Source organism: Pongo pygmaeus, chromosome 7 (genome assembly GCF_028885625.2).
Source record: "Pongo pygmaeus isolate AG05252 chromosome 7, NHGRI_mPonPyg2-v2.0_pri, whole genome shotgun sequence".
Taxonomy (NCBI): Eukaryota; Metazoa; Chordata; class Mammalia; order Primates; family Hominidae; genus Pongo; species Pongo pygmaeus.
Window position 1 is genome coordinate 80985795 of NC_072380.2, and position 13309 is coordinate 80999103.

Here is a 13309-nt window from a genome sequence, read left to right on the forward strand (position 1 = left end):
GAGGCTATCTAGAGGCGAAGGAGAAAGGCTTCAGGAAGAAACAAAACCTGCTGACATCCTAATCTTGCACTTCCAGTCTTCAGAACCGTGAAAAAATAAATTCCTGTTGTTTAAGCTACCCAGTCTGTGGTATTTTGTTTCAGAAGCTCTACAAACTAATACAGTGTTTTATTTCAGGAAATCTTCTGAGTATTTCAAATACCTCCTAGTGCAATTCCAGATAATTTCTATAGTTTTGGTATTGGTTTTATCATTATCTTCTCCCCAGTTGAGCTTGAACTTTCTGAGCAAGTCTTCTGATACCAACTGGTATACTGTAATACAATTCTAATATTAATCACCTGGAGTCAGCACCAGACCCACAGGTTAAAGGGAATGGACCCTCAACAAGGCTTACTGCAAACACCAGCACACTTCAGGGCCCACATACCACCCACATGTCTTTCCAGCTGGCTGCAAATTAAGAGGTTCCCATGACCTTATGAGGTTGATAACTAACTAAAATGACTGAGAGAACATAGGAAAATGCTACACTTAGCTACAATTTTATTATAAATGACATAAATCAAAATTGCCAAATGAAAAGACACATATCCAAAGACTTTGGGAAAAGTGTCTATTGTTCATGGTTAGTTTCCAGGAAGAATAGACAGACATGTAGAAATGTGATCAGACAAAAAGGGAATAATCTAATAGTAATAAACTGAGGGGAGAAGCTCACCAAAGCCTGTCTGTTCAGATTCATCTTGGCTTCTCTGTGTAGCATTTCTTCCTCCCGGGTATAGGACAGGACCCGACCCCTCCTGGAATGAGGGAAGGTAGGTGAAAAGATGTCTTGATGGCCAGATCTTACACAGAAAAGCAGGGGAAAGATACAGATGCATTTTTTAGGTTGAGAAAGGGGAATTCTAGTCTTTATGGCTTGCTTTGTGAGGAAATGAGGGGTGGGAGATAGGAAGGCAGGAATAGATCAGAGAGATACTGCTTCTGAGGCTGCTTTTCAGGCCTTCGAATCTCCTTTAGTTCAAAGTACTCAGCATGCCAAAATGCCAGACTTTGGAGTATTGTTTTCTGAGCCTCAATAAGTGCCAGGCTCTTGTAGTGTGTCCTGAGTTTCTCATGGCACTTAGCACAGTCCTCACACTTCCTGGATGGTTGTTGTTAGATTAAGTTATCTGTAAATGAAAACTGGTAGAAGATTTTTTATATGAAACATATTAATTTAAACATTAGAACTAAAAAAACTCAAGGATATCTTATTTTCTTAGGGTAATATTTCTTTTTTTTCTTTTCTTTGATAGTAGAGATAAGAAGTCACATATTTTCCTGTGAATCCTTTCTTTTAAATACATTACATACCCATGAGCTATTTACTTTTAAAAAATCTGTTAGATACATGGCTTTATTTCTAATTTTCAAAATAATTATGCAATTTGGAGTGAAGTATGCATTCTTACAGATGAAAAAATAAGATTTTCAGACGTTAAGTAAACTTTCCCAGGTTGCTCAATAAGTGAGTGACAGTGCCAGATCTCAAGTGCAGGTCCATCTGACCCCAAAACCTGTCCCATTTCCAACACTCATTATATTGCCTCTTGGCGAAATTCCTACATACTTCTGTATAACACATGTAAAGGAAATAGCCTTTAGGCTAAAGGCTCAGTTAAGCCTCTAAAAACAAACCAGTCAGGGGAGTGAGTGACAAAATAAAAACAGCAATGTGGTAATGCTTCCCAGGGCTTGCGGTGATATTGTGTAGACATGGAGTGATTAAATACCTGAATCCTATAAGAAAGGCTGAATTCACTCAGGGAACACAGAACTAATGTCTTGGGCATAGTCTTGGCTGAAGGCCAAGTCGCATTTACTCTCACACAATGGATATATTGATTGAAAACCATCTCTGAGTTGGAAGCACTGAGTTTAGTTACAAATGTGTAGGAGGGAGGCTCGCTGTCTTACGATGATGATTATGATTGGGGTAAATAGTATTAGTATTGGTAACATTTCAAGCAAGGAGGCTGAGGTTTGTCAAAGCTATGAAAGTTAATGCAACTATGTCTATCTCTCTGATGATAGGTATGTTCAGTCTATCTATCTACTAAGACATCTAACATTCTTTTTGAGCAGTGTTAGAGAAGCAGTACGATATAGCCTGTCTACTTCACAATAAAGGTCAGTTGTAAATCTTATTTACAGTTATACATGTATGAATGAACAATAGAGAAATGACTTAAAGATGCAGTTTGTGATTGGCACACTCAAAATGTGTGGAAGATAACACTTGTCAATGGACTTTGTGTACTCTAGGGGGCAGTATAAGGTAGACGCAACTGATTAAGGGCATATAAAAAAGTCCATGTGAAGACTGCCCATATGTGACTTCCTAAACAACTAAGACCGAACTTCTTCTGAGATAGCAACAGTCACCCTGTAGACAAGTAGGCTTTTCCTGACACAGCAAATAAAACTCAGATCCAATTCTAGTAGTCCTAATTCCTCTAAGTAACCCCAGTGGTATTTTCTCCTGGGGTTACACGAGATGTAAAGAGGTTCTCAGGCAAAAGACAAACACATTGGAAACTGCCTCTTCTACTTAACTCAAAATGAAAAGTTTGCATAGTTAGACAAGTAGTACAGTCTGTACCTCTTGACTGTATGTCAAGCTGTCCTGAGAATGTATATTCAACTAATTCTTTCTAGTGAGCAAACAGCACTGTGTTTATATAAGGCACCATGCAGGTGAAGCTAAGACAAAGCATTTTTATTTCACTTCACAAATATTATCTTTGTCTTGCAATATTTTATTGCAACATTATTACATGCAAAATAGTACTATAGTGATGTGATTTAAATTTATGTACTTAAAATATTCAGTAACAAACTGTTGAGTTATACTACTCTTGTGCCATTGGATTTATTCTTTTCTATGCTGTATATGCCTTTGTCCTATCTAAATTTCTTCTTAAAATTGCCAGTTAACTCTCAGTTGACTACAGGAAAAAATCTTTGCTTTTAAAATTATATTTATTTTTAGAGAGACATAAAAATCTTATTGGATTTCCAATGTTAAGAATGTGATGTATAGATAGTTCTACCATTTGAATATATACCCACAACAGAGACACAAATTATTAAAGAAATTTGTAGTATAAATAAAACTGACTTTTCACTTTATAGACAAGTTAATTTATTAATTTAAAAGCTGATAAACCAGATAATTAAAGTTTGTCTTCTTAATGTCAGAAAGGCGAAGACTACAAGAACCACGGAAATGATATAATCAAGTATTATACTGGCAATGCTGAGAAGAAAGGAAAGAAAGAACTGAAAGGCTGTGGAATATGTTAATTTCTTGTGTCTTCATATTAAGAGTTAGTTGATAATATTCATAGACATAGAAAATTAAATATGTTATAGTAAGTTCTAGTTATATTAATAGAAGTAAGTGTTAACATTTCTAAAAGCAGAAAGCAAACCTCCTGAATAATAATAAGGTCATCGTACAAATTCACAAAGCATAAATAAGGAACACATCTAAAACAAAGTGACTAAAAAGAGCGGAAAATTGTTTTTAAAAGGAAAAAACATTTCAAGAATTGAAGAGGAAAGAAACTAGTAGTCATAATATTTAATATTAGATAAGTAGAATTCAGAGTAAAAAGATTTAACAAGACAAGTAAGATTTTTTTTATAATAATAATGGGCACAATTTATGCAGATCGTCCAAATTTCATTAGTATCTAAGATATAAATTATCTAAAATATAAATATGTAAAACAAACACAGAGAGAGAGAGAGACAGAGATAGGGAGGTAGAGGCAGAGAGACAGAGAAATAGACTGAACATATTAAGAGCAGAAGACTTTTGCTTCTTAATTTTGACAAGTCAAGTGAAGAACAAATGAAGATAGAGAAGACCTAAGTAATATGTTAGATTTTAAAATTAAACATAATTACATATATATCATTTTATAATTTAGAATGTACCTTCTTCTCAAATTTTCAAGGACTATTAACACATATCAAAAAATATTAGGCCACCAAGGAGATCTCAGTAAATTCCAAAGATTTATGGTGCTGTAAATATCATCTGATAATAATTCAAATATCTGCATACTAATAAAAAAGCAAGAAAAAACCTCTAATAAATAAAGAACTCATAACAAAGATATAAAGAAGATAGAAATGGCATAAAAATAAATCAGAGCTGTGGTTGCACTATAAGTAGTGTTGAGAGAAAAGCCCTAAGTAATTATATTAATAAATAAGATTAAAAATTAACAGATCATGCATACAACTAAAAACATTTGAAAGAAGATGAAAAATAAAAACAAGAGAAAATAAAGAAGTTAAAAAAGTAAAAACAGACATTAATAAATAAGAAAACTGAAAAATGGTAGAACTAATGCAACTGAGTCATCTTTTTGAAAAATAATTATCCATATAGTAAAAAAATTATTAGCAAATATAATTATGAAAAGCGGGAGATATAAAAGTAAAAAATGAGGATGGGAAAATAGCCACAGACGCAGAAGAATAAAAGGAATTATGAATGAAAACTTTGCTCAACTCAAGAAAATAAATTTGAAAATCATAAAATAGATGATTTTCTAGGAAAAAGTAACAAATTGAAATTGACACAAAAGGACCAATTTCCAAACAGGAAATAATGTTACAAGGTACCTACTCGCCTCCTCTAAGGCATTAGAACCAGAGAGTTAGCTCAGAAAATTACATAAAATTTTTAAAAAACAGAAAAAAGACAGCTTTATAAACTGTGGTAGAACATGGACAAAAAAAGACAATTTCTGGTTCTTGTTTTTGAAACCAGTGCAATGTTGATCCCCAAATTTTTAAAAAGTAGCACATGGAAAATATTTGTCAATATTAAGTTAAAATTTTAAAATATAAGCAAAGAGAATAGCACCCGACCAAGAGAAAGCCATAAAAAGATTTTATGGCCGGGTGCAGTGGCTCATGCCTGTAATCCCAGCATTTTGGGAGGCCGAGGTGGGCAGATCACCTGAGGTCGGGAGTTCAAGACCAGCCTGACCAACATGGAGAAACCCCGTCTCTGCTAAAAATACAAAATTACCCGGGCGTGGTGGAGCCTGCCTGTAATCCCAGCTACTTGCTACCCAGGAGGCTGAGGCAGGAGAATTGCTTGAACCTGGGAGGCAGAGGTTGCGGTGAGCTGAGATAGCGCCATTGCACTCCAGCCCAGGCAACAAGAGTGAAACTCCACCTCAAAAAAAAAAAAAAAAAAAGATTTTTACTACGACTCAATATTAGAAAATCTATTAATATGATGATCTCCAAAGATATTGAAAGGTATTTTTTCCATTAAAAAATGTATATATATTTTTAAATGTCTCTAAGTAAAATAGGAATAGAAGCAAACTAATATGACAAAATATATGCTTTACACATAACTACTTTAAAATAATGAAATATATACTTTAACTCAACCCGAAGACATTGGAAGCCTTTCCATGATAACCAAAAATCAAACAAGAGTTTCATTATCATTACTATTATGTAACGTTGTTTTGGAAATAGTAAGTGATATAGCTGACAAGAGAGAAAGGGAGGAAAACCCCAAGAGAAAGTAAGAAATATCACTGCCAATAATATGATGCAATACCTAGAAAACATCAAATCTTAAATCCCATTAAAATCAGAGAATTCAATAAGGTTTTTGAACTTGATTGAATTAAAATTAACATATAAATCAATAGTTTTTATATGTCTTAATAACATCCAGTAGCAAAGACAATGGAAGAAAAATCTCATTCTTAATAGCAACTTAGTGTATAAATTATCTGGAAATATGCTCAAGAAGAAATAAGCAATATCTACATCATTTTTAAACCTTTCCAAATCCTTTAAATGCACCCAATTTACACAAAAGAAGATTAAATGTATAGCGCATGTTGTCACTTATATGCGGGAGCTAAGAAAGTGTATCTCATGAAGACAGAGTAGATTGGTGGTTACCAGGTTATTAGTCCGTTTTCATGCTGCTGATAAAGACATACCTGAGACTGAGAAGAAAAAGAGGTTTAATTGGACTTACAGTTCCACTTGGCTGGGGAGGTCTCAAAATCATGGTGGGAGGTGAAAGGTGCTTCTTACATAGCAGAGGCAAGAGAAAATGAGGAAGAAGCAAAAGCAGAAACCCCTGATAAACCCATCAGATCTCGTGAGACTTACTCACTATCAGGAGAATAGCACGGGGAAGACCAGCACCCATGATTCAATTACCTCCCCCTGGGTGCCTCCCATAACATGTGGGAATTCTGAGAGATACAATTCAAGTTGATATTTGAATGGGGACACAACCAAACCGTATCACCAGGGTAGGGGGAGAAGGTTGATTTATGAGTATAAAAATATAGTTTGATAAATATATTTTTCAATGTATTTTTAAAATTTAAAAAATTTTTAAAACAGTGAAGCATACCCTGTTTTAAAACAGTAAGAATCAAAATTACAAAGAAGTAGGTTTTCTCTAAATCTATAAATATCAATGAAAATAAAAGCTGCTATATCAATAAGAATGAAGGGTGTTATATATTTGTAGTGTGTGTTTTAAACCCTCCAAGGTGGTGCTAAAGGTCACGTAGAAAAATATACATATAAAAGTGGCATAGAAGTTTTTGAGTTGAATGCTCAGATATTAAAACATATTATAAATTTACAGTAATTTAATAGTGGGTAGAATCACATGATAGATATACAGAATAACAGAGCATAATAGAAAACCCAGAAATAGAGATATACAGGGACTTACCATTTGGTAAAGGTGGCACTGCATATCAGTAGATGAGAGTTGTATTTTTAAATTTATGGTAACCATTTAGGAAAAAAAGATAATTTCCTATCTTAATTCTTACACAAACATAAATTCCATGAGGAGAAAACATTTGAACATACCAGCATTAGAGGCGATATTATATATGTAAGTCTGTATGCATTATATATACACATATACATACATCCTTACATAGGCATATGTACTATATGCACATTTATGCACCAGTGTGTGTGCGTGTGTGTCTGTGTATGTGTGGGAAGATCTCTTAAAATATGACTTAAAAAACAGAAGCCATGAGATCAATAAATTTGGTCCTAAATTGAGAAAGAAACCAAAAGATAACTACATTAAAAAATGAGAATCCAAGTGACTAATTCAGAAAAAAATCTGATATACGTTTGACAATCAAATGATACTGTTCATTATAAAAATGCTCTATAAATCAATATGCAAATAAGTAACAATTTGATCAAGAAAAATAATAAAGAACGGGAAGATAGTAGAGAGGTAAGGAGGAGAAATTCACTACTTGTTAAGTAGTAAATTATATAGCATATGGTGATATTACTATTAAGTAATATACGGTACTATGAGTAGAAGGAAAAGCTTGTTGAGCGGAATCGACAAATGAGGATGCCAAAGGGAAGTCATTGACAATTAATGACCCAAAGATATTGATTGCAACCATGTGTCAAAAATGTTGGCATAGTTCAGAAGTCCCTAATATGTATTATATGTAAAAATACCGACAATAGGATATTATATAGCTTTAAGAACTTGTAATTACTGATACATTTGGACTTACTTATACCAGTTTTTTTTCCACACTTGTCCCTTGCTTCTTTTTTCCCCTTCTTCATTTCTCTATTGGGTTATTCTAGATGTATTATTATTATTACTTCTCCCCTCCTCCATGAGTTTGGAAGTTATCCATTCTATTTCTGTCCTTTGAAGTTTTCCTTAAAATCTCAGTTGGTCTAGAATTATCTCTACACTTTTCCCCACATACAAGTATTTTAGTACACATGACAGCAATCATTACAGCTTCCTCATCTTCCTTTTCAACTGTCAATGTTCTAAAGATAGTTATGGTATAAATTAAACTGTTCTTATGGCCAGACGTTGGGGCATTAATTCTCTTGTAGCACATTTTCATTTGACCTCATGTTTTCTTCTGCGGTTGTGAATTTAGGTTGGGAACTAACCTGCTGCAGGAGCTGCTTGTGTCCCTTGGATTCTGACTGTGTTCTCATAAGGCAGTTTTGCTTTTGATTCTACTAGGGCCTCTGGGTTTCACTTGGCTCAGGCAAGTCTCAGGTGGATGGCAAGATTCTTTGCTGCTGTCCTGAGCTGATGTATGGATTTTTTCTAATTCCTCTTAAATAAAACCAAGGAAATCTTCTGAGGCCCCACCTCTATGCAGAGTTTCCTGCATAAGTTTCCTTTCTAAGATTGGTCTGTCAGCCTTAATAAAACTCTAACCCCAAACCATAAAATGTATCTCCTTCCAGTATTACTCCAGTCTACATCAGAATCACACATATATACACACATGCACACATACACTCAGTACACACACACACACACACACGCATATTGACATGGACTTTGGATATTAGTCCTTTGTCTATGATATTTAACAACTTCAATGTGATGATATTTTGTCAAAAATTATTTTTTAAACAATTATATATCAGTTGCTCTAGCATTTTTTCTTGACTTTGGGTTTTAAATTTTCTTATTGGTTGCATATGTTGTCTCTCCCTGATGATGGTACATTTTCTTCTATGGCTAATAATTTTTTTAACTGTGAGTTTAACTTTGGTGGAGTTTACTTATTGTAGAACTCCCATAATTCTGAGATGTTAAAGCAGTCCTCTATGCTTTTTTTTTTTTTAAGTTTTGCATTTACTTCTTGGGCCCTAAAATCCAAATCAGTTATTTTCTCTGTCTGTTATAGGTCCCCATACCATGAAGGTAGTATAAATTCACATTGCACTCCTGCACGTGTTATTGACTTGGGTTTTTAATTTCTCTTTGTGCTTCTTTCTACTCTCTTCAGTCCCCCAAAATATCCAGTTCTTTAGACAGGAAGTAGAATTTTCCAGCTCCACATTATGGAAAGTGTGTTCCCTGAGGCCTGCCGGCTTGATTCTGGTCTCTCTGTGATTTGTCCTATCCCTCTTCACACAACCGTGAGACCTCCTCTATCTCAGCTTAGGCCATAAGCTGCTCTTCTGAGGACTTTATCCAGATCCCATTCCTCTGCAGCTATAGCTTTAGGTTTGCAAACACTCTTTATTTGTGTATTAATGAGATTTCTCTTTTCTTTTTAAAAATTGACAATGTATTTAAAATTACTTTCTTATTATATTTTATCCAACATTTCTATGAGTGTGGAGGGGATGCTAAACTATGTGTTCCTACCTTCCACAGTGCCTGGAAATAAATTAAGAGATGAAGCTCCTCTGAGATCTGGAAATGGTAGCACCACCAATTTTCCTTAAGACAGAAGTTTGAGTATGTTTTTCTGAAATCTAATTTGTAATCATAAAAGCCAGAAGAAAAAAAAAAAAGAGCCGAGAAATAAATATCTTATAAACTGAGGCAGCCAATGAATGTTTGTCTAGATTATAGAGCAAGGGACAATAGAAAATTCGTACTCTGCATCATTTGTGAATATAGACTAGGAACACGTGTTTTGCTTCTGCTATGTGCCAGGCCCTGTATTAACCTCACTGGGCACAGAATATTTAAGTAAGTTGTTCAATATCATATACCTGATAAGTATTTGTGCTGAGATTCAATACCAGGTGTATTTAAGTTGCATCTTTTCCATTGTAATGTTAATTCTCAACCCTGGGAGACACAGACATATTCTGAAACTCCAACAACATGTAAGTTATAAATACCAACTACAATAACAACTCACAATCGAAAGCTGTTTCCATTGAATATCTTTTTATTAATTTCATTTAATTTAGACAGAGTCTCACAATGTTGTCCAGGCTGGTCTTGAACTCTAGGGCTCAAGCAATCCTCCCACCTCTGCCTCCCAAAGTGTTGAGATTACAGGCTTGAACCACCACTCCCTGCCGGATATGTCTTTTCGTAAGTCACTGTTTTGTAACTGGGGTCTGAGAAGTGCTGATGGGAGAAGAAAGGGTCCTAAAACACCATCAGGGATCAGAAAGAATTATATTTTCCCTTGAAATAAGCCTGGACTTGATTCAAGTTTTAGAAACACCCCACTGTCTCTCCTACTTGCTTCCTTTCAGGAAAGGTCGGTTCGACAAGATTTTATGGGCTTTTTGTTTTGTTTCTCTTTAGAACTTTTTTTTACTGCAATTTCATGGCTACTGTGGGTTGAAAATAGATTTTCTCACAACGTCTTCGGGGTGGGGAGGGAGATCAGTGTCCCTGGCTGTGACTGGCTGGCCTATTTACAGGCAGTCTCAGGAAGGTCCTGAGCTGGGGAAAACAGTCCAACATCGATGTGGGAACCAGGGAGGACCAGACAGGCAGAGCCTTTCCTGCCTGGGCCACTTCCTCAGAGCCAGATGTTCTTGCTTTGCAAAAAGTTCAAGCCTTGCACGGCCTTCTGTTGCTCCCTAAGATCCAGCATATAAATTTTTCAAGACCCATAAACAGGGCCAAGTTTGTCAATACTTAAGTATTTAATCTTATCTTGCATCTAAACTAAATTTTTCCCTTTGCAGTCTTTCTTTCTGTGTCTGGTTTCCTTTTCATGTTGTTGCCATAATTGCAATATCTTGTCCTTCCCTCCTCACCCCCACCTGCTTCTTCTTCTTCTTCTTCTTCTTCTTTTTTTGTTGTTACCGTAAAGATAATGGTAAGATTAGGGGAGATGTTTAAGAAGAAATAAGAAAGACAACTGAGGGGGTGGACTTATTTATGTGAGAAAATGGAGATTGAAGGAGTCCTGTCATTTAATACTCCCCCATAGCTCTCTAATCTCAGGGGAAATTTAAGAAATTAAAAAACACACATACAATTTTATTGTATTTTTTAGACAGAGATTAAATATCTTTGATTTTCAGCCGTGCTTCTAACTTCTGTTTGTAATCCTTTTGTTTCTTTCTCCATTAACTGTTTTTTTTAAAACACAGCTTTACTAATATATGCAAGAAATGGGCCACTTTGTGATTCATTTATGCATACCAGTAAGTTTATGATAATGAGAATTTCTGTGGACACACATAGATTTGAAGATCACTTGGTCCACAATTTTAGTCTATGGACCAGCTGTGAACTCTGCAGCCTCCCTAACTCTTTTGAAGAATAGAGAGTCCGTACCATAGATTCATTCAAAAGATAACAAAACTGGCTCTGTCACATAAAACTTATACCTTATAAAACATCAAAATGTTATTCTCTTTAATTACCACAAGGATTATGTCATGTACACTTTCATCTGTGACATAAAGCCTCATGTAAGAAGAGGAAACTGAAACTTTGAGAGGTATTTGCCCTAGATTGCTATCTAAGTAAGGAGCAATACTGAAACACAAATTCAGGTCTTCTACCTCCAAATTTAAGCTCAACTTTTGACTGCAAAGACAACAAAGAATGCTGAATTTACTCCTCTCTAGAAATCCACACTGCTGAATCCAGATGGGTGGTATGTACCCTGCACAAAAGCTCCCAACTAGGGAGATGAGTTAAGCTGAAAGGCACTGCATCCTCCCCTTTCTAAGCTTTGTGCCAGAGGATTGTTTCTACAGGAGACAAATATGACTATTTTGTCTCAAAATGCACCCAGCCACAATCCCAGAGGCTGCTTTTTCCCAGAGGGGTTGCGTTTTTTCTCATCACAAGGACTGAACAGATTAGCAAAATTCCTGCTCTCCATAGAAAAGTCCCGCATGAGTAGGAAGTTTAAGGGTGAGTGTGGCAATTTCAGTCTATGAAATAATCATTCTACAAGCTGGACTCAATAGAACAAATTCAGTGGATTTCACAATTTTGTTTTAATTACAGGTATTTCCTAATACCTCTTGAGGGTGGGGCTGCTTCCAGACAAAGGATCCCAGAAAGTGACATTCCTACCACCCCATTTTGCCCTTCTCTTTTCTTTCCCAGATATTGCCACTGAGTTTTGGTGGTAATGTGCAATGCAGCAATAGTTAGCTAAATATAGTGGATAAATAGGGAATATTTGAAGAAAGAGTTTTTCTGACATCCTATCATTTAGAAAGGTGCTACCTGGGGAATAATGAAATTCTCATTTCAAATTAGCAACTTTCAGGTAGTTCTTCTGAGGCATATTTGAGATTGGAACTTCAATTAAGGCATATTCTCAGTAATGATCTCCTGATCATAATCAAGATTTGTTGAAATATGAAGACTCTTACTTCATAACTGCATGTGAGGGGTCAGATTATTGCTCATGGAAAGAAGACAACTTTGTAGAAAAAACAAAGAACTCGGGCTGGGCATGGTTTCTCATGCCTGTAATCCTAGCCCTTTTGGGAGGCTGATGATGGAGGATTGCTTGACCCCAGGAGTTTGAAACCAACCTAGGCAACACAGTGAGAGCTGGTCTTTTTTAAAAAGAAAAAAAAAAAGAACTAATCATGTGTTCGTGTGAAAATCACATAACCTTTAGACTCTTCAATTTTTCTACCTACAAACTGGTGGCAATCAGACGAAAATATCGCTATTCTCTAATCTTCTGGCCTTAATTCTATGGATGAATCTTAGCTGCTTCTAGAGTTACAAAAAGAAAGAAAGAAAGAAAAAACAAAAGAAGAAAGAGAGCAAGAAAAGCAAGAAAGCAAGAAAGAGAAGGAAGAAAAGGAAGGAGAGAAAGAAAGAGAGAAAGAAAAAGAGAAAGAAAATGAAAAAAATGGCTGTACCCCAAAACCTGATTATCTGTTCAGCATTACTCTATGGACCATTTATTCGGTTTGGGAATGCTGAGGATCCCTCACATTACCGATACACATATCAAAATTTGTAAACTGAATAAATGAGGTATTAGATGCTCAAAACTATATTATTCTAGAAGGGATTTACTTTGAATAAGACTAGAAGAAAAAAAACCACACACACAAGAAAATCTCTGCAAGTTTGGAGAGGGTCAAGAATGCTTAGACAGAGCATAATAGATACGAATCATAAAACAATAAACAATTCATAAATTAGACTATGAAAATAATAAAGTTTGGTCTTTTAAAGACAGAAATAGGAAATGAAATGTTTAGCTACAAATGGGAAATAATATTTACAATGCATATCTCTGACAAAGGAATGACATCCAGAATATATGGAGAACTCTCACAACTCAATCATAAGGAGGCTTACACCCCGTGAAAAATGAATAGAAGATTTGAACAGACTTCTCAAAAGAAGATATATTAATGGCCAAAAAGCACATGAAAAGATGCTCAACATCAAGTACTCATGGGGAAATGCAAATTAAAACCACATAAAATGTCACTTCCTACCCATTAGAATGTCTAAAAC

At 35.2% G+C, this 13309-nt stretch overlaps 1 protein-coding gene across 1 annotated transcript in view; it reads left to right on the plus strand.

Moving 5' to 3' along the window:
- The window catches only part of C7H8orf34 (chromosome 7 C8orf34 homolog), a 542145-nt gene that overhangs the window by 514509 nt on the left and 14327 nt on the right, over positions 1-13309 (plus strand). The gene's annotated exons all lie outside the window — the stretch shown is intronic.